We start from the raw sequence: 24,883 nt of genomic DNA, 5'->3' as shown, positions 1-24,883 counted from the left end.
ATTAGGAGAAATTCTTCCCCAAAAGGGCTGTCAAGCACTGGAACAGGCTGCCCAGAGAAGTGATTGAGTCATCATCCCTGGAAGCATTTAAAGGACATGTAGATGTGGTGCTTGGGAACACGGTTTAGTGGTGGACCTGGCAGCGTTAGGTTAACGGTTGGACTCAGTGATCCTAAAAGTCCTTTCCAACCCAAACGATTCTGATTCTGTTCTAGGAAAAGCGAGGAAGGCTGGAGGGGAGATAGGAGGGACCCAGTACTCTTGACAAAGTCGATGCAGAAGCATCAACAGCATTGTTTGCATTCAAGACCTTAGAAATACTTCTGTGTTTGTATGCCACAGAACAGGGTACTTTTTAATCTAGGTACTAATGCAGAGGTACTAGAAAAATTTGAATGTTTGTAATGCCTTTTTCCTTTCCTCTCCAAAGATGAGCTAGACAAAAGGGAACAACTCATATGAAAAACAAGTTATGAGGGACAAGAAGAGATCTGATCAAAGTCCATTAAAAAAGTGCCTCATTTTGGAGCAGATGTGGGATGATCTAACTGATACTTTCTTTTTAAAGATAAACTGAAAAAATAAATTCTCAATAGCATTAATATTACTAAGCAAACAACAAAACATTTCTTAAAGTCTATGACGTGAAGGTATTAATATTGCTTTCAGGGACCTTTTAAAATGCCCCTCCTGAGAGAGCACCAGGATTGCAGCACATAGTCCCTGATTTCACACTAACTTTACACTTCTATCTGCTGAAGGCCGTGCCACAGAAGCTGTGCAGATCCCTCCACAGCAGTGCAGTGTGGCAGAAACTCCACAGGGGAGACACTGCAACACCAACCTGCTTCCCAGGAGATGTCCCCAAGGTAAAGCCAAACTTTCCTGTGAAGCCCAATTCAATACTTTCCATGTGTTTAAAATGTGTTTTATTTAAAGGATAAGTGATACACAACTGTATCATAAAAGAGAGAAACTTCACAGAAGTAGGAGCCATGTCTGAAATTCATTCTTTTAAAATAAATGGCAATATTTTATAAGGATATTTTAAATGAAACATTTTAGCAGTTATTGTTGCAGTATTTTGCTGTCTAGACATTCTATTCTGTACTGTCATCATATTAATTTTTTAGCTTTCGGTGCCAAAGACGTGAATAGCAAAGTAGTGGCGTGTCCAGATTACCTTATATAATCATGAGTAGAACATGGTAAATAATTTATATAGGAACCGGGTATCTAGAAAACCTACCTTCATTTTTTTCTATTAAGAGTACATTTGAAAGAAGTTCAGAATTTACATTAATTAATTCACATTCTGGTTTTGTATGGAGAATTTTTAGCTTGCAGGCTCATCTCGAATACCTTTTCCTTAGGTTTTAATAATCCATGTCTGCAAAGAAGGCTGCGCCAGTGCTCTGTGCTGCTGCATGGGAACTGGGAGAGCAGGATCACATCTGGGAGGGGTGTGACTTAATTACTCTGTGCCTCTAATATCCGCTTGAAAGACGATGAGAATATCACAGGCTTTTTCAGAAGCACAGAGGAAGCTTTTTCCCTTGCAAAACAAGGAAAATCCTGTTCAAGTGACTGCCTATGCTTCATATTCTTAGGTACCACCTAGTGGCACCAACTCGGTTAACGATGGATGTAACTAATTTACAGAGCACTCCAGAGTTCGGTCACTGTGATTCTGAGATGAAGTTCGTGTCCTTCACAACTGACCTTTCCAGTATATATAGAAAGTGACCAAAAATAACTGCAGTAGTCTACTGAAAAGAAATAGGGCAGATATTCACAGACATTATATACCAATATTTATTCCAGTGTAATCACAGTAACCCATGTCCATCACTTTGTTATAATGGTTGCTATATTAATCTAAGTCTTTTTCCTTAAATTGCAACTAATTTACTAGCAGTTGAATAACTTTAAAATAGTTTGTATCCGTTTGCTATCGCAAGCATATCATTATTTCCTTGGAGAATAGCTTCTAACTAAACAGATGAAGCATACTAGACTCTTTCTGTGGGTTTGATGGTACATCCACCAGCAGTATAAACTATTTGCAGACAATGCAAAATGCCTTTATTTTATAGATTCTTCCCCCAGCATCCTGAAGGAAACGCATATCACTAACCTATTAAGTACAAATCGCTTAAAGATGTAAATTTTTTATGACTTGCTAAATGTTAATGTATGACTTGTAAAATGTTAAAGTAGTAAATAGCTTCTTTGAGCTCATACACACTAAATTTCATTTTGTAGCCCTAAGCATTTAAGGTAACAGTCACAGGGTATTAGTCAGAAAGATTTCCATAATCCTCATTGACTTTAATTTATTATTGTTTAAAAAAAAAAGATAATTAAGAGTTAATGTCAGTGGAATAGAAAAATAGGACATTGTCAAAGGATAATGGTCTTCTGTTAACAGGAGACTGTTGAGACATTTCGTGAGAATAAATGTTATGAAATATGAAACACATGATACAATACCACAATGTGTAATTATAGCTATTTTATGTCAGCTGTTCTGAATGACTCTAGAATACGTTATCAAAAACTGATTAATGTTTCTATTTGATACTTCTTGATTTATTGACGTAATAACCAGCTGAGGACTCCTCACAAAACCAATTTATTTAAAGTTTGTCGTAGAAGCTCATATACACCGTGCTTTCCATCTGCTAGAATATTTCCTATATTTAGAATAATACATGTACATAAATGAAAGCCACCAAGTGGATTTTGTTATGGCTGAAAATATCAGAGGCTGATACGGTTATTTGTTGAGAAGAGAACAAGCCAGTTTCCAGAGAATATTGACGAATGGTCTCTAGATACACAGCAAAGAGCTAAATTCAGAGGTGTGAAATTAATGTGACTGCACCTGTGAAAACTAGCTATGAATTTGATCCGAGATGATATATTATGGATATGTGGAGATAGCAAAGATATCCAGGGCCTTGGAACAAATACTGTAGTAAATCATGAAGATTCTAGCATTAAAAAAAACCAAATACATTTGCTCTTTATCCTCCCTTTGCTTAGCTATTTCAAAGTTATGTAGATAGTTAGTACCAAATTTTGATTCTGACATTCATGGAATATTTTAATTTTCAGGGACCTTTTAGGAATTGGCTCTTGCTATCAGTCCAGGTTCTCCCTTTAGGTCCCAAGTGAGTAGATATGCTAAATACTTTCATCTCCTAGAACAAAGATAATTCTATTTCAATTTTCAATAACATTTTGAGATCTAATCCAAACATGATTCATTTAAATAAAAATCAATAGGTTTAGCTGCTTCTTTTGAATCATTTAAGTCAACATTTTTTCATTGGTTCTTCAGCAGGGGCCAAATTGTGATCTGATTTATGCTCTGATTTACAATGCAACTCATTGACTTCAGAGGATTTGCACATTGTGTAAATTAGCACAGATTTTACTCCAGGGATCTTTGGTAAGTGGCATAAATTAAGAACAGGGAAATTCTGCTCTCTTTTAAAACCCCATAAAGGTCAATACAGAATTGGGAACAAGATACAGCCCCAAGTCTCTTAGTTAAAATGTATTAAAGGTTGCATGAAGTCCTTTTATCCTCCTTCCTGCAATCTGCCCTCATTCTCCTGTCCCGTGGTGTCTCATTTCACACCTACCATGCTGGTATGCTGAGAATAATATGAGTCAGATTTTGTCCTCCAGAGAACCATATCTCACATATTGCGTTGACTTCTAACTTGGATGATAGCACCTGGAATCAGCTTAAGTAAAGGTGACTGTGGCTGAAACAATCTTGTTAATCGGCTGCGATCCCACAGGCTGAAACTTCTATCTGAGGAAAGAATTTCTGCATTTACTAATCTGAGCATTTCATTACAAGTATTAATATTTGAGGACATCTGAGACTTATTCTGGAAGATAACGACATAAAAAATTTAGCAGTACCAAGGAGCCTTATTTCTCCTGGGTTGTATTTTGTAGAGAAACTCCATTCTGGCAAGAGCACCTTTTCTCTTCTGTACTATGCAACATACAGGGAAACAGATATTTGTGGCTAGTGCCTAATGTTGTGCTCTCTCCGGGTAATTAATCACTTCCCCTTGGTCACCAGAACAGTCAGGGCAGATTGCCCACTGCTGATTGTGCTGACAGGGGCATTTTGGCAGAAGTAGGAAAGACACTAAAGAAGGTGAGATGTCCTTTTGAACTACACAGCATATAAGCAGAATGAAAGCTGTGGAGAGCTATGTTGGAATTATTTAGGTTTTCCTTAACAAGCACCAGCGCTGTTTCCTTGTAAGATGTTGGGTCTCCTTTACAAGGATCACCAATGGTCAAAGCAATTCTCAGCTGGTCTATCTGCTATTTTTATGAGAAAGACTGGATAAAAGAATCACTCTGCAGCTGTGATACGCAGTAATCTCACACGGCCTGACTCACAATCTTGTGCTAAGTTTATGTACCCTGTGAAAATATGTCCTAGCAGAGGATTTCACATGAAGCTGTAGGTTGCACATTACTTTCTTGTAAAAGAAGCAGTATCTTTCACCTCTTCTTTCAGACTAAGGAAACAGTGACTGTGGGGTATATCATGAGATCCCATCAACAGAATTAATGGGATGCAGAAAATATTTTGGAAGTATAAACTACGATTCATATAAAACAAGAACTAGGAGACCAGACATCAAATCTGAAATTAAAATTCAATTTACTTTCAAGGCTGGTGGGAACTAGACTTTCTGATGTGTGAACAAGCACAGCAAATAGTCCTAATGGACCGGGCTCTTTAAAATATTGTGGACAGAGTTAATCATCATAAGCTGAGGATTTTTATGCATTTGATGAATTCAGAGAGTGATGAATTCTTTTAGGTTTGCTAAGGAGAACTTTTCTACAATGTTGACAGAAGCACAGAGCTTATTATTCACATAAGTGATGCAAATTAATGCAAATATTGTGTGTAGACCATAATAGAGAGAATTTTACCTTTAAAGAGTAAGATAAATTCCCTTTTAATCCCAGACATGCAGCTATGTTTAAGCATCTAAAGCACTCAGTATATCGACAAGCTCACAAATGCAAGACTCTACAACAGTACATGAAGTTCTCAAAAGCTGTCTCCAGTCGTCCAAGTAATGAAGGTCAATTTTCAAATGGAATTGAGAATTTTTGTCCCTTCCTGAGTCATGCTTAACACTTCATGCTGCCTGGATTTGCAGGAATTAGCCTTCAAAAATTGTTTCAGTGGGTGCAGAGATCCAGTGATGGCTTCCAGCATTTGATACATTAAGCTCCTGGTTCTTCTGCAGACAGTAGTCAACAGTAAGAAGTGCAAACATCTTGCTGTAATACTTGAGTAGTGCATCTGTCAAAATTGCATATTACAACCACATGTATACCAAATGCATTTATAATAAGTATTGTTGTTGCAGTGAATAGCAAAACAATGAACTGTGATTAACCTCTTCTTGTGAAGTGTTGCCATTAATTTTGGCATTTACTATGGAAATACTTTTGAAATTTTACAGCAGATTTGAATAATGCGATTGATATTTTCATGGGCTATTTCATTACTGAGAACTGAATTATCTGAACATTTTAAAGTCATGAATATACAAGGGATGAGGAAATGTGACAATATCTTCTTCATTAAAAATGACTTTAAGACACAGGACGTAGGGAATTAAAAAGCTGGTCTAGCTAAACTATTTTTAACTATCTGATATTCTTTCAATCACTTTAGCTAACATTAGGCTATTTTTCTATCCTCAACACACTTAAATTCACTTACTTCAAAAGCATCAAGGTTTCAACTATAGTCTGGTATTTTTAAGGAATAAAATTTGAGTGAAGAGTAAATTAATTAATTCAAGTTCAGCTATTCATTTACACAAATACTCATTTTGTTTCAGAGAGTTTCTTGAGCTTTCCATCTGGGTTAATTTTCTGAGGTGAAACTGGACTCAGTCAGAGTGGATTTTAGAGGTTCCTCACTGTGGTGAACTTGACACTTGTAGAAATTGGCCAGTGGATGAATGGGATAAGGGTTGGGGCTCATATGTTTACTAAAGTCTGACAACATTTCTTACTTGCACTTACAGATGGAATTAGGGCAAGAATTAAGTTGATTGCTTCTAATTTGTATCAGCATGAATTTCTAGAAGTTTATTCCTTAGGGATGTATTTCAGAAAAAAACCCAGTAAAAATAATCTTATCTAGAGTATAATTCAAACAAGACAGGGGATTCCACTTTCAAAGAAGGATTTATGACAACACATAGCATTTTATTCAATTAAGGAAAATGCAGATTTGTTACGCGTACTTATAATCTACGCCTACAAAGTCAAGGTCCTTTTGGCCTCGTGAGTTCATGAGATGGAGGGATGAGGCCTTTACCCTCCTGAGACAAACCACATAAAAAAGACACAAAATAGATCAACTGGGAAGTAAAGAATCAAAAGCAATGAGCAACACCTCTGCAAAACAAACAAAAATCAGGGAGAAATGCAAAAAGTTTTCTGAACTAATTGCCAACACATTTTACAGTCAACTTACAGTCTTCAGAGGCCCAGTGACTACCATAGGTGAACTGAGGGCATGGAGGGGCCAAAGAGCTGGCAGTGGCAGTGATGGGCCACCAGCCACAATGCTACTGAGTAGGGAATGGGAGAGAGACCATCTTGACCAGGCTTTCAGGGACTCTAGCTTTCAGAGCAGCTCTGCCTCCAGGTTGATAACCCAGAGCAGATCACCCAGAATAGTGGAAACAGCAGAGTGGGAGCAGTCAGTTAATCTTCACAGATTAATTTCATTTGAGTGTGAGGGTCAGATTACATTTTTATATAAATTAAATGATAATTTAATAGATTAAAGATTTAGGAAGAAGCAACTCCTGACTTTGTCCTAAAGGCCGCTGAAAAATAGGAAGACTAAGCTGTACTAATGTACCAGCAATTCATTGAATTATAACTCATCCTAAATTTTATGCAGCAGTTTTCAAATTAATATATGACATATGGAAAACGTAGACATAGAAAGTTGAGAAAAGCTTTTAAAATGTTGATAAAAGGGGAAGTCAATGGGGTGAAATACTTGCAGTAGGCTGAAAGCATTTGTTATTTAAAAAAATACCTTGTTTTTTAATTAAGGCAAACTCTCAGCAAAAATATCCTTAGAAAGGTCAAGAAAAAAAATAATGGGACTTAGTTAAAGAACACTGCACAGGAGATAATGAGAAATAATAAGACATCCTTAAAAGAAGTCAAATCCAAATAAGGGAAATAACAGAAAAGAGTATGAGCTTTGTCAATTTAAATGTGAAAGCACAGTCAGGCAAACCTGAGCAAAATGAATGCCTCTGCAAAGAGTAGTGAACAGATTTCACAGTGCTGAGTAACAGAGCAATAAAACAGCTAAAGAAATTATAGGTGTAGAAGTGTTACAAAAGTCAGTACTCACTCAAAGTCAGAAAAGCAAACAAAATGCCAGGACGTGTTAGGAAGGCACAGAAAGTGAAACAGCAAAGTCACACAGTGTTGTGTCACTGCACAAATGCATGATACATGCACATGCTGAACAAATACTGTAAAGGCATAGCAGAATGGAAGAGTTTGAAGAAGACAATTAGAGATTTTTTTTCAAAAATGGGATGGCTTCTCTGTGAAGATCAACAAAAAGGGATACCACTTGTGGTCTGTCCAAAAAATCCTTTTATTCTGGTCTTCTACTTATGGCAAAGGATGACAGCATGTGTCCCGTCTCATTTGGAGTGTTGGTATTGTTATTTCATAATTTTTGTGTGTGTGTGATGCTAAAACATTTATAACATATAAACCAGAGGCTATGCATGGGAATTTTGAATACTTTATACCATAGCTTGAGCTGAATATAAATAACTAATTTGATTCATGAGCCTTTACATTATCAGGCAGCCTCTGTGGTCTGAATTTATGTTTTTTTCACATCTGCATCTCAATAATAAACAGTAAGATGTAGATTTCCAACTTCTCTGCCTTGGTCACTTTGAGATTAGATTGCCACAAAGTGCTTCCCATACAAATGCACCTTCAGTCTACTTGGTAACCAACTGAGTTGCAGAAGGCATGTGTGCTCGTAAGTGATACCAGCATATTGTACAAATTTTTCTAATGGCTTCTGGCTTGGATCTGGGGTGGAATTTTATCATCTATTAATTCCTGGATGCCACATGATCTGCCTCTAGGAAAGGCTGCACCTCCTCCAGAGCAGTATCTTCTGGAGGATAGTAACCTCTTCAAAAGTAATTTTATGTGCTCATATTCAAATAAGAACTTCCTAATAATTTCCATGTTTATGAACATTTAATGTACCCAGATATTATTCTTCACAGGCAATAAAAAGCATGGTCTAACACTGATCCCCTTGATCAGTTAATATTTGCCAAAGTAAGTAATGTTGATACCAGAAAGACATTTCAGTGATGTTTTATTCTATCCTTCTTTGTAAACCAGGATAGTCATGTCTAATGTAAATTAAAGTCCAGGTTACCCTGAAAAGAAGGTAAATAGTCAATAAACTGAACATTTTATTTAACACCATCTATTCACTGAAAGGGTAACTTTTTACAGCTGACCTTTAACCTGTCCTTTGATTACACATCCCCAGGTTCCTGTCACACATTAGTGAGAGTTATGTTGCACCATATTTGACCCTTATACACAATACTGATGCACTGTGATTCCTTGTCATTTCAAACACATGAAAGAAAAAGCTCAGTTTTACTCTACCAGTTATTTAATTTGAAAGCAAAAAATTAGTAAACCCATCACTTTCTAAATGACGTTAGATAATCAAACCAGATACAGAAATATAATTTAGTCAGAGGGGGCAACACTTTGCAAGCCATAAGTTCTCTCTTTTAATAGCTTCTGTAAGGCTTCACTTTAATTTTGTTTCCAAAAAGCAATAAAGCAGAAGTTGTTTTCACAAAGCAGACAGAAAATTGATTCACTAGATGTTGATCATTTTCCAAGGGTAGTTCAGAATTTCTAAACTCTTGCATATTTAATAGTAGATTCATTTTTATTTTAAATAAAAATCTCAGTAAATAGATTAACGGTTAACCTATTTATGATTTACATATTGATATGTGTCATTGTTTCTGGTACAATTATCCATTATGTTCTTCTGTTTACTCATATTTAAAACTCAAACTTGCAACATTTTTGTCCTTTTTTGCATTGATTGCTCTTTTTGCTCACCCCAAGTAAACTACTGTATAGCTGAAAATAAGGATCTGAATATAATAGCATATTGCAAGCAATTTAGTGCTTGTACTGCTCATTTCAACTTTTTTTCAGTTTTTTGACAGGAATGCAATTTGCATTTTCTTATTAATACTGATAAGAGGCCGGACATTACAGTTATTGGAAACACAAGTCAATTTGGTTTGCCCTTCAAACAAAATACTCCTTTGTTACAAGATTTGGCAGCTCTGTGTTAAAAGATTGATAGGTCTGAACGCTGAATTCTTTGTAACTGAAAGGTTACCAGCAAAGAATGTTTAGACTAAAGCTGAGACAGAATTTGATACTACCTGAAGGAAAAAAATAAAACCCCAAAATTATTAATATGTGTATTTTAATTCTGAGAATTTCTGAAACAAATGTGAATTTTAACCAGTGCACTCAGCATACAGGAGTGGCATCTCAAAGGAGTTATTAGAGAGATGCTGAAATAGAAAGTACAAATGCATCAGCTACAAGAACAACACATAGAAGCTGTTTAAGGGAGGGGGATTTTTTTATGCAGTCCAGATTATAGTTTTTTTATAGCCAAGGTCACATAATTTTATAGATAATGAAACTACTGCCAAGCAGATAATAGCCTGCTATGCTCAGAATGTTTGTTTTTCAGAAAAACATAAAGCATAGTGGTTCCACTTCTCTTGCCAGGAAACTGGTTATTTTATTTAATTCATTTTGACAGGAAAAGGCACTTTTTTTTTTTCCATTGGAAGTCTTCTAGATCCATATCTACAGACGTAACTTCATTCAGAAGGCTTCTTATAGGTTTGTGTTTTCTTAAACTGAAACCTTAAAAATAGTATTATTATGTCTAAAATTTTTTAGAGGGAAGAGGAAAGAATGAAAGACAGCACAAGAGAGAATAAGAGAAAACTGGATCTGACCATTAAAATACTTTTTCTTTGTCCTCTCCTTTTATTTTCATTATTATGAATTCCTCCACCTTAAATTCAGGTTCCTGAAATACTGGAATAATTATTCACCTCAGAATAGATGTCTCTTTGTCCTTTCAAAACAACCCTCTGCTGCCTCATTCTCACTGCATGCTTTCCCTCTGGCTAAAAACCATACCCATTTTAGGTTGGTTGGTTGTTGGTTTTTTTTTCTGCGTATAAAGCTGGAGTAATACAAGCAGTAGTCCAAGCCCATTTCCAATAGTAACACTACAAGTTTTGTGGCTGATTTTTTAGGATTTGTGTTTTGCAAGACTGTATGCATGAGTTGTTTTTATCCCAGTTGGAAGTATCACTCAATGTAAGAGTCAGGTGTGACAACTGAATGACTCAGGCTTTGCACTTGCTTACAGCTTATGAATAGGTCATTTATTACAGTTTAGTCTGGGCTGTACATCACCATATGGAGAATGTCTTTATTGATAAAGATACTCTTTTTATTTAGATGCATGACCCTGGCGAATGACAAAACAAAAAGAAGAGATGGCACATAGTCCTTTGGTGCTTAAAATAGAGTTTGCTTCTAACTTTATAGAAACACATCAGGGCTTGGGGATCATAGGACACCAATTTGATTTATATAAACTAGCTCCACTGTTTGCCTTTTTAAGTTGTACTAAACTTCAAGGACAGTTTTCATGTTGGAATGACAGAATGGCAGCATTCATGTAAACAGAACAGTCAGGTGGGTTTTTTTGTCGTTTTTTTGGTTTTTTTGTTCTCCTATTTAATATAATTGCTAGTTTTTTCCTCAGAGCAACCCTGAAAGTCACCTCAGTGGTAATGAAATCGAGCTGCATAAAGAAAGCGGTCTGATTTGAAAAAAAAATCAAGGTCCTAGTTTTTCACAGCTACGGAGCCCTTCACAGACCAACAATTTGTTTTTAAATTTACCATCTTCAACTGAATATATGCCTTTATCACAAAAAGAACTACTGTTTTCTTGATTAGTGGTTATAGAAGAGAGAAATATGCCTTGATCCACCATGTTTAGTTAACTTAATACATGCTCTCCAACTTCACCACTCCCCCTCATCCTCCAAGCCAGGCAAGTCAGGGCTGGTCCTATTCACTGATCAGTGTAGTGAAGCTCCCACTCCCTCTGTCCATGAGACTTAAAGGACATGTTGGTAGGATTTGAATCTACCATGCTGTACATCCAACACCTATAAGGAACATTAATTGCATATTTTGGACACAATAGGATTTGACTAGTTCGCTTTCCAGTATGTGCCCATTGACCTAACAATGCTGGGCCTAAGTTTTATTTAGAATGATGGTGATGGGAAGGCGGCTATAGTCTTGCTGGGGTATTGTCACACTGCTCCTTATTTTAATTTTGCCTTTTGTGAAAGAATAAGAAGGCATCATCGATGTCATGCTCTACCTACGATCGTGAAGCATGGAAGTAAGAAAATAGGCAGCTCAGCTCTGGCACTTAGTGCCATGGGATAATCCTTTCATAATGAGAGAGTTCAGAATTCCCAAACAAGGAACCCTTGACGTCACTCCGGAAAAGACCTTAAATAGGAACCAACTTGTATGCTAGGTAGGGGAGCGTGGGACTAAGATGACATGAAAGAAGCAAGTCACTAAAGAGACCATTTTGATTCAATATCTGAGCAACTAAGTAAAGCTTAAAGCCACCTCACCAAAAAGCCCGAGACCACATCCAGCACAGGAGCTCCAGGGACTTCTGTGTTCAGTCAGTCACAAACATTATCTTCTAAGAGTCCTGCTTCTGTCTATTGAAGCTGAAGGAGACAAAGTAATTCAATGGTTACCCCAAGTGCTTAAAGTGGTGTGGGGAGCTGGGATAGTGATTCCTGTTTCCCTAGAGTTGGTGCTGTCAGCCCTCTCTTCAGCACGTTTTTAACACGTCCACACTCTGAAGTTGCTTTCCTCAGTGTGTTCCTAGACTGCTTTGAAACATTAGAACATTTTCATATAGATTAATCTGTCATCTCTGAGGAACTGAGCATGTTGTCAAGAACATGAGTATTCATATAATATACCCTACTAGTTTTATAGGATATAAATGGTATAGGCTACTCATTACACCCAATTTCTCCAGCTGTGGAAAGCAGAAGCATGCTTTCCCCCTGCTTTGTCGTTGTTATTTCTTTACAACATTTCTGAACTATTCCATATCTATCCTGTCATTCTCATATTTGAAATGTTAACAAACAGAAAGTTTGATGCTCTTCATACTGAAGCCAAAGGATGCTTCACTGAGATCATAAAAATCATCAGTAGGTAAACTTGGCCAATTACTTCTAGATTTTTGTGCCTTGACTCTCTCCTAGCATTGAGTTTTTATTAAGTTTTCTTAATTAAAAGCAGCCAAGTTTAAGTAACAGTTTGCTTTTGGGTGACTTTTCCAAATCCTGACGGTAGGTGCCACACATGCTGTCTCTTCAACACAACACCATATCCACCAGTTACTTCTGTGCTAAATTTCATCCACCGATGATTTTTTTCTAATAACAATGAGAACCATAAAGCACAATGGATAGCTAGAAGTAGGAGTCAGGATTTTGATTGACAGTGAATAGCAAACAATCTTTCCAGCTCAATAAATATCAGTGAGCTTTTGATAAGCAAGATAAACTATAATAATCTCCAGAGTAGAACATAGTACAAGAATATTAAAAAAATAAAATCTAAAAAATCTCATTTAGGTGAAAGAAATAAACCCAGCTATTTGAAATGTTGTGATCATTTCTGCAAAATGTGGTTCACAATTCTGTATGAACAGATGTATTTGGAAAAAGGAAAGGTAAAGGGCTTGTTTTCATTAATTCTGTAGATATAATGAAATGACCTAAAAGAAAGGCAGCAATATAAAGGGAAAAAAGGATCATTCTCAAAAGGTATGCAGACAAAATACAAATAAAAGAAAGAATAGAAAATATTTCAAAACTGATGAAAATCTCTGTTTGTTTGGTGTGGTTGATTAAGTTTACAGGTGGTTATATTTGGGATCTCTGGACATTCATTTCCATTGTGCATATATTATATGTCTCCAAAACTTGTTAGAGTTGAGTATTGTCATGTACATAATTTTTCTTTCCTTTTGGGGCGGGGGAGAGGGGAAACTTAGAGCATTGATTTCTTTTGCTTAGAAGTCATCATGTCATTTTCTCATTAATCAGGGATATGCCCAACCCTAGATGAATACAAATTTTGTAGTTCATCCTTATATTTTTAGTCTCTAGAGATCTTTTCAGGGAGCATGGCAAATCAGCAGTCAATACTTGGACTTAGGTAGACCTAGATTAATAAACAGGGTATTTCTTTGCTTTCTGAAACCTGTCATGCTGCTCCATAACTTGCTTCAATAATCCAGCACAAAAAATAGAACCACTTCAAAATTTTAAAGCGATTCTAAATCTTCAACTTCTACAAGATTTCCTAAATTTATTTAGTAAATCCTTGATTTAAGTAGTGGATTCACACCTTATTCTTAGCTGAACAACTGTTTATATTTTTGCCCAACATGCCATAAAAGATTGCAGACAGAAAGGTTTTGGAGAATTTTCTGTGCCTATGAGGAGATAGGAGGTAAGGTGTGTTTGATTGACAACTAGTTTTTGATGTATAGATGTTTTGGGGGTAAGAATACATTATTTATTTATCGATATAATTTTTTGCACAGTGTAAACAATATTATGATTTATCTGCCTGATCAAAGTCTAGTGGACATGAAAATCTATAACAAAACAACGTCAATTAGGCTTCTAATGACATATTATTATTTTGGTAGATTCAGAACTGTGATGGATCTGGATCAAGGCTTACAAGAGTGTTCAGTTGTGGAGGTTTTTTTTTTTAATTAAATATTTCTTCTTCTGTAGCAAAATGTCAATACTCAGGAAGGAAATTTTTCTGGGAAACCCAGATTACAGCTATTTAGGAAGCTGAAAACTTTCTGAATTGTGAATATTCTTCTAAAATCTCAGTGGCTGTACATGCTCTTGACCCACATAAGTTGATAATGTGCCACAGAATCACATCAGAGGCTTCTCTGCAGCCTCAGTTGGAGTGTTGCTTTGGTCTGGGCCTTGTTTGTATTTAATCCTTTCAACATCTGTGTGAAACAAAAGTGCATTGAAGCCTTTGTCGAAAACCAGAGTACAAAAGAGAACATCTTCAGCATTGTGAAGTGTTCACTGATTCCTAGTGTCTCCCTTTTGGGGGTAAAGGGATATGCACTCATCAGAGACATTTAAAATGTCTTCAGAGATGTAAAAATTACTATAATCACCCTATACTCATAATCAGTTTCAGTGAGTAAGTATTCAACTAATCTAAAATTTGATCTCAAGAGTGTCTCTAGCTGCACGTTCAAGTGGGACTCAAAATGAGTGAGCACCCATGGGACTCGGGGTGCGCTGCCTGGCCAGGACTGGCCACAGAGGCTTTGGCAGCACTAAGAATCAACCTCTTCTGGTCCAGCCTCATTCTGCACCAAACCCTCCACCTCAATTCAGATTGATTTACATATGCACCAACTGCTCCACTATGACCTGCTCCTGGCCATCACTGCAGGCTAAAGCAGATACAGCCACTAAGTGCATGCATAGATTGGGGGGGGAGGGTGTGTGCTGCATTTACAGCTGGGGTTCCGCGCCCAGCACCAGGGATGTTCTTTTTTGTTTGGAGAGAGTAGAATGAACTAGGTGGTCTTTTCCTATAGCCAGATCAAAAGAGATCATGACAGTCTGACAAAAGCTTGATATATCTTTCTCTCCGCTTGTGGAAATGTTACAGTTTTAAGACACATTTTTTACTAACCTAATTATCCTATTTGGTATCTTATCTATTCACTGTCAACAACTTACCTCAAAATAAAATAGACATTTAACAATCAGGATTCAGTGTCTGAGAATGATGTTTCTTTGACTGAGAGCTCTGGAAATGGCATTGTCATTTTACCACAAAGAACAGTAACAATTTGTTCAGTGACACTGAAAGGCCACCCGAACTCTTTTACCTCTCACAACACTGATTTGATGGGATCCATTTCAAAGAGAGAGAAAGTAATTTTAGCTATGAAATTCTTCCCCCTTTCCCTTTCTGCAAGGCTGGCTACCAGTGATTATTTGGTGCAAACATCTCTCCATCATAACACAGGCTGTGAACATCAGCGGAGAGCGTGGTGGATCAGCTGAGATGGGGTAATAACAGTCTCACCTCAGCAACAGAGGTGACCAGGTTTAAACAAGACCTCAAGTGAATTGTACCTATATAAGATTGAACACAGATATCCATTGTGGGCTGCTATTAAGGAAGGAAGGGAAGGGAAGGGAAGGGAAGGGAAGGGAAGGGAAGGGAAGGGAAGGGAAGGGAAGGGAAGGGAAGGGAAGGGAAGGGAAGGGAAGGGAAGGGAAGGGAAGGGAAGGGAAGGGAAGGGAAGGGAAGGGAAGGGAAGGGAAGGGAAGGGAAGGGAAGGGAAGGGAAGGGAAGGGAAGGGAAGGGAAGGGAAGGGAAGGGAAGGGAAGGGAAGGGAAAGACAACTGCTGGAGTAACCAGAGTTTTGCCTTTCTTCTTGTAAGTCATTCAACTTGAAATTACCTACAGCCTTCCTCTCAGCTATCTGTTTGGCATATTTTTTACATTTTAGGATATAGTCCATTGTAAATAAAAAGATGGGGACATCTGTTACAGATTAAATACTTTTTATCTTGTTTCCTATCCCCTCAATATTAACTGCCTTCCCAGTTCCCTCACAAGTGTCTTATACTTGCACCTTTCCCCTTACCTACTGAATGACAACCCTGCATTGATGGCAAAAAAAATCTCATAATTTAAATCCCTTTCAAGCCTTTCCTCTGTCGTGACAACTTTGGGAAATCCTCCAAAAAACAGGAAACGATTTGGATGAGGAGAGGCATGAAAAAATGTATCTTCAAAGATAAAAAGTGTATGTAAGCCCCATGTTCCTCCTCTTTTCCAACCTTATGCTGGTAAACCAGCTGCAGAACTGCCTCATTTTCAGAAGCCAGTTAGCTCTCTGGCCCCATCCATTGGGAAAAAGGAAGAAATAGGGGTGTGTGGACAATATCACTTACACAGATTTTCTGTCCAAAGCCAGCACCTCCTGCACTGCAGTGCTGCAGTGGTGGCACCACATGCACCCACTCCCAAGCCAGTTGTTGCAACATCTGCAGCTCACCGCTGAGCACCGAGCCACAGCAGACATGGGGAGCTGAGTTCAGCTCATCAGCTGTCCTTTTCCCATTAACCATTCCCAGGCTCCTGTCAGTCAAAAAGGGCAAGCCAAAAGGGATGCCCAGCCTGAGAGCCCTGAACAAGGACAGCATGGCTACTGACAGCACTACATCACTGAATCTCAGGAGCTGAATTCAAGAAGGTGCATCAATTGGACCGAATTAATAATTTCACAGATGCATTTAATGTCATCATTGAATCAATTTGGAGTTTGCTTACATTTTTAATGACTCCTAAGTAACTGCTGAAGTCATCTGCGGATGAAGATTCATGTAAATAATACGGTGCACATACGCTATGGATGGGGGTGGAAAGCTTCGCCTTTTCTGGAGTCTCTCACCATATGGAGCTCTGAGAAAACAAAGGGGTTTTTTGTTGTGGTATTGTGCTGCAAAAGTTGTTTGGGTTCTGCTCGGAGAAAATCAAGTAAACCAGTTTGGGTTTTCTCTTCTTTCGCCTCCTTCATTCTCCATCCCAGAAGATGCTGGAGGCATAGTCTTTTTAATGGAAATGTTTCAGTTCCTTTGATCATAACATGCTTCTCTTGTTTTGTGTGTTGTTGTTCTTAACTGGACCATTAAGTGCTAATATATTTTTCATTTTTTTATTGCATTTTACCACAGTGACTCAAGGAGGAATCAGGTTCTAGAGGAATTATTTTAAATCTGACTTTAGAGGACCTTGGAAAGTATCCTGAATTTGAAATACATTGTTCTGCCACCTTAGAAACACATTTTTGCACTCCCTGTTTGAAGACACCATAAACGGCATATAAGATCTTTTATTCATAATCTACTCTTGCAGCTGATATAGTTAGATTTAACTATGTTTTTTTCGTCATAGATAAATGCTTTCTTTAAATGGCTTTGAACCTTTTTAAAGTATGAATGTACCATGCAATATGTTGTGACAACTGGTTAATTAGACACAATTTCTTTTTTTTTTTCTTTTGCAAGTTTTCCTTTCATGTGCGTACTAACCCGGGAATTAAGTTTACTTTCCAGTGTCAGTGGTACCAAAACCAAAAAAGCTATTCACAAAATCAGCTACCAAAAGTTGTTGCTGGGCTTTTTTGTTGTTGGGATTTTTTTGGGGTTTGGTTTGGTTTGGTTTTGTTTTATTGGCTTGGCTACAATTTCTGATACATTAAAGAGAGAAATTTGTCACCATGCATATCAAAGACATTCAACAAAACAGCTAGACTCATGCTGTCACATGTATTTGATCTTCCACATTTATTTGATCTTTGGTATGCATTATGCAGGAGGTCATATTTTACAGCTTGGCAATGTTGCAGTCAATGTGACACAGGGCTGAGCTGGTCAGCTCAGTGGCCGGCATAACTGCTTGTTACTCCCTGAATTCACTGGTTTTCATGGTCTTCTCCAGACCCGCCTGCGCACTCCTGCCCTTCCTCAGAACATTTCTGCTGGTCACTGGAAACCATGATAAAGTCTGAGCTAAATTGCTGATTCTAACTGCAGCCACAATAATGTAGACAGATGCTAAGTTATTATGATAATTGTTAACCCTAAAATTTATGAATCTTTGGGAAAATTGTGAGTTGTGAAAGCAGTTGCATACATGAATAAGACAATTCATTTGATCAATCCCAATTTTAGTGCTATTGACTGTATATTTCTTTGGAATAAGAAAATCCATATATCAATAGTCGTCATCTCCAAAACCCACCAAATTGAATTAGTGTTAATTCACATTTCATTATAATATTATTTTTATCTATCATCTAGAGCCTGTTATGTAACAAAGCCTACAGTGTACAATAGCGAAAGAGTGCCAGGAAATTAAATCAAGAAAAATTTTCAAAATACATTATCTATATTAAGCCTATGATTCTGCAGATACTTAAATTCAGCATAAAATTGATCCACAATATTCCAGAAGGAAGAAGATTGCATTTTGGTCAGAAAAGTACCCAGACTAGTCTCTTCTGTGTTATCATGCCAGCTTTTATCTTCCCCCCTTTGCAGGTGGGAGGCATGAGGGATGACAGTAGATGTATACTCTCCGTATCTTCCCAAGTACTTTTCAAAAGCAGAAGTGCGTTACCCAAAATAATAAGGAATTTCATACATTTTCAGTAATGATGTATTTTGAATAATAATTATATTTCATTAAATCCTGAAGTTTTGTAAGTTTTTTGTCAGTTTATAGCCACACAAACTCACACTCACATAGCTATCCACCAAGCCCATGAACTAGTAGTTCCAATACCTTGCCTTTGACATACAGATCCTAGAAAAGTCAAGTATAATTTCAATTTTTTTAAAAAAACTATTTTCTTCTATGTACAGTGATTGCTATAGCTCAAATTTACCAATTACAGCTAAAATTAGCTCTCAAGTTTCTGAAATTTTGAAAAATACAACCTTACACACCTTACTTTTCTTAGAGTCTATCAGCTATGAGTCATTTCACCCCTGGTAAAACTGGGGCAGACAAGAGCCGTCCCCTGTCTCCTGCTATCTGCCTCGCTTCATGAAAAAGCATAGCTTGGTAAGATTTCTGAGGGCATGAATTAGAGAGGTGGGTGTTGAACTCAGCCTGAGCTCTTACCTGGGAGGGAGCAGGGTCCTCCCTTCCATATCCTGCATTTATCTGTGTGGCCAGTTGTACAAATTCATTGTGCAATTGTGCTTTTGAACTCTCTTTTTTACAATAAAGTTTTCTGTTGGAACACAAGTTCTGTGAATGCATTAGTGGATCTGGGTGCCTTCATGCACCAAGCACCAACTCTCAGAGGGGACTGCATGGGCTGCCCCAACCTTGCAGAGACGGGCATGTGGCAACTCCGACTACCCACAAAAAGCACCACAGAGAAGGAGGTTGCAAGGACATTTACAAAGAAATGCCTCCTTCTGTTTTCCCAAATATAACTAAATATTCTCATCTTGCTCAAATTATCTTAAAATTTAATCATTTACAGTGCTTTTGTTTTGTACAATGCCATTCACTCAAACCTCTGCTGCATGCACACAAATGCACATGTCCATTGCAAGTATTTTTGCCAAGAACCCCACTAGCTAAAAAGCATTAGAGCAACCGCTGCTGTGCCCATAATCAAACATGTCTGAGTTATAGCAGTTTAACAGATTACACTTATTAGCTGAGTGACTGCAGCTGACTTTGTACATCATTTGGGCTTTTTTTTTACAATGACAAGCGTAACACTGTAGCTTAAACCTCTGTGGAGGTGATTTAAGTAAGGTCTACTGCTTTATGATTTCAGCTTTGAAAGTGCCTTTCTGTGGTCTCGGTCAAATAATTTAATTTTACCCCATGATGTTTCAAACACTTTCTTCTAAAACAGGGAGAACACTTGCTTGACGTGAAGGACCATAAAATAATTGAGGCTCTTCTGTTAACTGTTTGTTTAAGATGCTAAAAAGAGATCAATATGACTCTTTGCATGATTAGATATTTCAGAATGTGAGTAAAGTGTTCATGCTTTTTCCTAACTAATTAATACCTGCAGAACACTTAAAAAAATGTCGAACATTTCGCTGAATATAGGAGTATTCAAGGCCTGAAATTCCCTTCAGTTTATTCAGGCAATTACTGCCAATTTTTTTTTTTAAAGGTATAAAAGCTTCATCATGATGGTGTCAATGCAGTTACCAGCCAGGGCAACCTAAAAATTATTCAATAATGGTACTTTGGGTCCAATTTGAAAAGTAGCGTAAGACAGGAAGTAATTTCCTCATCCCATAAAACATTTTCAGATTACAAAAGTCCTATTCTGAGGTGAGGTATAGCCAGGAGGTTTCAGAATTTTTCATCATAAAGCAAAATTATAAAAATCTCATTGCTGGAGGGATTCACCTAAGGTGTGCCCAAGCCAAGTTCGGCTCTTGCCTTGTCTGGTTCAGGGATTTCAGTCTGGGGCTGCTCCTGCAGACTGGTGCCTGCCAGCCTATTACATATTCCTGTGCTGTCCTCCTGGCTGAGTCTACTTTTCACAGATAACGTTTTGAAAAAACAGAGGGGTAAGGGTGTGGAAAGAAGGCTGACTTAACTACTTGACTGCAGACAATGACATGATCCTTCTCCCAGGTAGGGACCATAACAGATTGTTCAGAAAAACTTTATCACAGTGGTTCCTCTTTGCATAAATGCTATTTAGGAATAGAAAAAAAAAGAATGAGACTATACCCCAAAGGGCATACATGCTCATATGATATTTGGGGAAGGTTGGGTTGAAGTTTTTAGTTTGCATCAGATAAAAATGGACACTTATTTCCAGAGGTAGGTTTCTCTCTACATGATCAGAATCAGAATTTTCACCCTCAATTTGTAAAACATTTGAGGCAAAAGTTTCTTAAACCTGGTAGTTTCCCATGAAACACATCGCTTTACTACAGTGAGTCAGAATTTCCTCATTAAAACATCCTGTTAAAAAAAATGAAACAAAAAATTCCTGCCTGACTATACTGTAAATGTTTTTCTTTCATCAGTAATGCTGTTAGTGAAATTTGGTGCATGCCAGAGTCAAGGTTAGAAGACCATTGCCCATATGTAAAATAAACCATTAAATATCAAGTCTGCTAGATGCTGAGGTCATGGTGGACTGGCCTGACTTATCTTCACTGCAGAGAAGCAACAAACTGTTATTTTTCCCAGCTTCTGCTCAGTCAGCCATCTCAGCTCCCATTGATTTCAACAGAGATTCACTAGCTTTAAGGATTGGTTTGAAAGTTACACATTTTGCATTTGACCTATTACCAAGATACATTTTCACTTATTTTCTTCATTTCTACTTGGGGGCATTTTAAAACAAACATAATTTTACAGAGGAATGGAACATCTCATTATATACAAAAAAAATATCCTTCCCTATGAAAGCCAAATTAGAAAATACACAACTTTTAACATGTTCATAAACACCCATAATTTTCCTTGTCATATTCATCTTTGATGTATCATGATCAGAAATAGAATGAAAATAATTAGCTTTGCCTTCATGACTGAGAAGCATCTTTACAGAATGGGGTAGACTTCTAGTTTTCATCTTCCACTTGTGGTCTGACTTAGGAAATGACTCAGTGTTACTGTGGACAAGATCTAAAAATTATGCAGGTGCCTCAAATGTGTCTTTTTTGCTCAAAATGTCCTTCTGGCTGCTAGGTACGTCCCTGGGCATGTAGGGTTTGGCCTCCTCTGCTGCCCAAAGCCTCTCCCCTCTCGGCAAGGTGATGACTACTTCACCTGTCAGGCTGATCAGGGCTCAGAAATCAGCCTTCTTTTTCCTAAATCTCTAGAGGAATTTGATCTAATAGCTGTTCACAGATCACAGCCAACAAACATGTGAGGAATACAGATGAAGTCACTTTATTTTTAAAACTTGGCCCTCGAGAGCATGATTGGTAGTAGTGCTTATGTGTTATATATGTTAGCTATTTCTTACAGCGTTTGCCCAAGAAATGAAGAATATATATTTAATTTCACCTTCTGCCAGAGAAAGTTCAAGCCCACATTTCCAGCCCCACAGTATAGTCCCTTAACCATTGCACTACAAGCTACTCGTGGGTTTCTGATCTGAAGACCAGAGGTATTTTCCAAAGACAGTTTAATCTAGTAGCAGAGAGTTTAAGTGCTTCTGACTGGGAAGGGAGCTGCACTGCAGGCTTCTGCATCTGCGCAAACGATCAAACCAACTGTGTGTTTCACAGGTGCTGGATGTGACTGCTGGCCCTTCCTAAAACAAACCATGAACCCTGGTTGGTCTGTGAAGGGGTAGCCAGAGGTACCACTCCCAGGCTGAGGGTATCAGTTGGACGATTCACCCCCCCATAGCTGTTGCCTCACCAGCACACAGCCAAGCCTGGATGTGTGTAGGATGGGAAAGCCTTCTTTGTGCTTAGTGTTTGCTACCACTGGGCACCGCACTGGCCTCACCAGGCTCCTTTCCTGAACAGCCTCTTGGAGACTTTCCACGTGTTGTGTTCACCATCCCAAAGATATTTAATGGAAAACAAGTAGCCCTCAACAAACTGCATTTGTTGAAATACTTCTCTCGGTGTTTGTTGTTTTTTTTTTCTTAGTTATTTAAATAGTACATTACTATAGCAACTAGTGCCTCACTATCTGTAATGTATTAAACTTCAGTATACCATATGAAGCAAGGGAGCATTATTATTTTACTTTACAAAGGTGGGAGCAAGATACAAATACGAGATGGGTGTTTACATAGAAATGCTAAGTTAGGATTTCTGTAAAGAAGTACCCAGGTCAACTCTAATTTAGAAGTGACTGCTAGTAACAAGAGCAAAGACAAACAATCTAGTGTGGGCTAGTAACTGGGAGCCCAAAACTCCCAGCTCACACTGAAACCCATGTCATCATCAGCCCCCCACTCCCCTGCTCCAGATTCATGTGTTGAACAGATAAAAATCAGGGGAAACTTGCATTCATGCACATTTTGCAGCCACATATTATTTTGCCTGGATGATCATGGGGCAGAATCCGATGGGCATGAGGTTTCCTTTCATGAGTCATAATGCAATATTTTGATCCTTACATTTCTGAGTATAGGAACCCAGTACTGGACAAAGCTGAAGCATCACTCTGCTAAGAGCCGTAGCTCTGGCACCACGCTCCACCCCACTCCTGGGTCAATTCTGTACGGAGTAGGCAAGCACTATATCTCATGGAGTGTTGTGTGTCTGTGTGTATATCACGTATCATACAGTACTATACAATTTAAGACATGTCATTCCTTGAAGTCAACAGTATTTAACTGAGAAAGCATATGAATTGATCGCACTTTATTAGCATTTCTGGCACATCGCTTCTGTAAAGCAGAGTGGCAAATGAGGTCGCTCCCTCATGTGAAGAAGTGTGTTGTATTATTCCAATACTCATTTTGATCTTTAATTTATTTGCTTCATTTAAAATAAAATCACTGACAGATATGTTGATTCAGGATGTCTTCTAACACTAGTGCTCTGAGGCTTATCAAAGAAAGACATGTTTGAAAAGTAAGCTGTATTTTGAAAAAGAAAATCACAAGCCAGCTATAACACAAGAGTATTTTTTCTTAAAACCCTGTCTGAAAATTGTCCTCGAGGTTTTAACACCAGCTGTTGCTTCAAATAGATTTTCAATTCCTTTTTTTTTTTTTTTTTTTTACTTTCTCAATTAAGATGCTAGAAGAACTAAGTTTAGATGTAGATTCAACTTAACCAATGAATCAGTAATTATAAAATACTGCATAAGATCAGGGGATCCAGGACAAACTGAGTGAAGTTGGCCACTCATACAGATAGCTAATGTACACAGGCTTGAGATAGGTGCAAAAATCACCTGGAGTCTCCTTAATGACTTTACCAGACTGCAAACAAAAATATTGAATAGAGTATTACAAAGCCTGACTGTACCCTGCACCAGAATTTACAAGCAATACTATTCTTTACTATGAAATCTTCTGGAATCTTAGGTTATGGTTTTTAAATTCTCTGCTGCTAGTCATCACAGTTACAAAGAAGAGCTTTAAAAAGTTAGATGAAGGTAAGACACTACATGAACATGTCCCTGAGTTTTTGAAGTCTGAAATAGTGTTTGTAAAAAGCAGGAATGCAGCATTCATCTGAAAGGCTTGTTAAAACTCAGATCCTGGGGTAACAGCAGGCAGAGAATTGAATGTGTGGGGACCTAAAGAAACAGTGAATTTTAAATCAATGTAAAAATATATAACACAATTGTTACTGTAACTGAATGTTATTCTTTTTTTTCATTCAAACTCCACTTTCCCTTTGGCAATATTCCTGTTATTAGTACACTAAGCAGCAGAGATTTCATTAATTTCGCTGCCCCAGTAAGTAATCTATAACCTGAACTACTGCCACAAACAAGATCTGGTGTTTAAATATAGGTGCCTTTTACTGGGTTTACAAAAAAAAATATTATTATAATTTGTGCAAGCATTTCTTTCAGCATTGGAAAGGGAAAAAAAAAGAAACAATTAATGAAGGAAAGTCGATGCTGATACTAGGGAAAGCCTCAGGATGTTTCTTGCATTGCAGCATGCCACAACATTCAGGGATGTGCTCTCTTTCTAAGGATGCCTGTGTGTGCCTCCCAGAGAGATAAAACTTCCTCCCTTCACAGGTTTCCTCTGCTGATAGTAAGAACATAGGATGGAGTGGATTGCTGTGAGTTGGAGAAATGCAGGGGAGTGTCCCTGCAGCCCAGCTGGGAGGTGAAACAGATAAACTGCTTGTACTGTTTCTCCTAAGGGTAAAACTCAACACTAGTCAGAGGTTATGTGAAAAGACCTTAATGCTCTTCCAAAGCCTGGGAATAATCTTGTGAGATGTCTAGGGGCACCAGAAAGAAGCCTTGCTTGGAGAACAGGCTCCTGAGGTTGCAAAAATTGTTTCAGCTTCCTTTTTATA

General features: G+C 37.8%; 1 protein-coding gene across 1 annotated transcript in view; it reads right to left on the bottom strand.

Moving 5' to 3' along the window:
- Nucleotides 1–5,767: 5,767 nt before the first annotated feature.
- Nucleotides 5,768–24,883, bottom strand: part of LOC308068521 (uncharacterized protein) — a gene marked incomplete at its 5' end in the record, with an annotated part of 49,272 nt that continues 30,156 nt past the window's right edge. The window contains one exon of the mRNA XM_080399307.1: nt 5,768–11,989. The remainder of the gene's footprint in view (nt 11,990–24,883) is intronic.

Source organism: Falco punctatus (genome assembly GCF_963210335.1).
Source record: "Falco punctatus genome assembly, chromosome: 8".
NCBI lineage: Eukaryota > Metazoa > Chordata > Aves > Falconiformes > Falconidae > Falco > Falco punctatus.
This window is presented reverse-complemented; position numbering and strand designations above follow the sequence as displayed.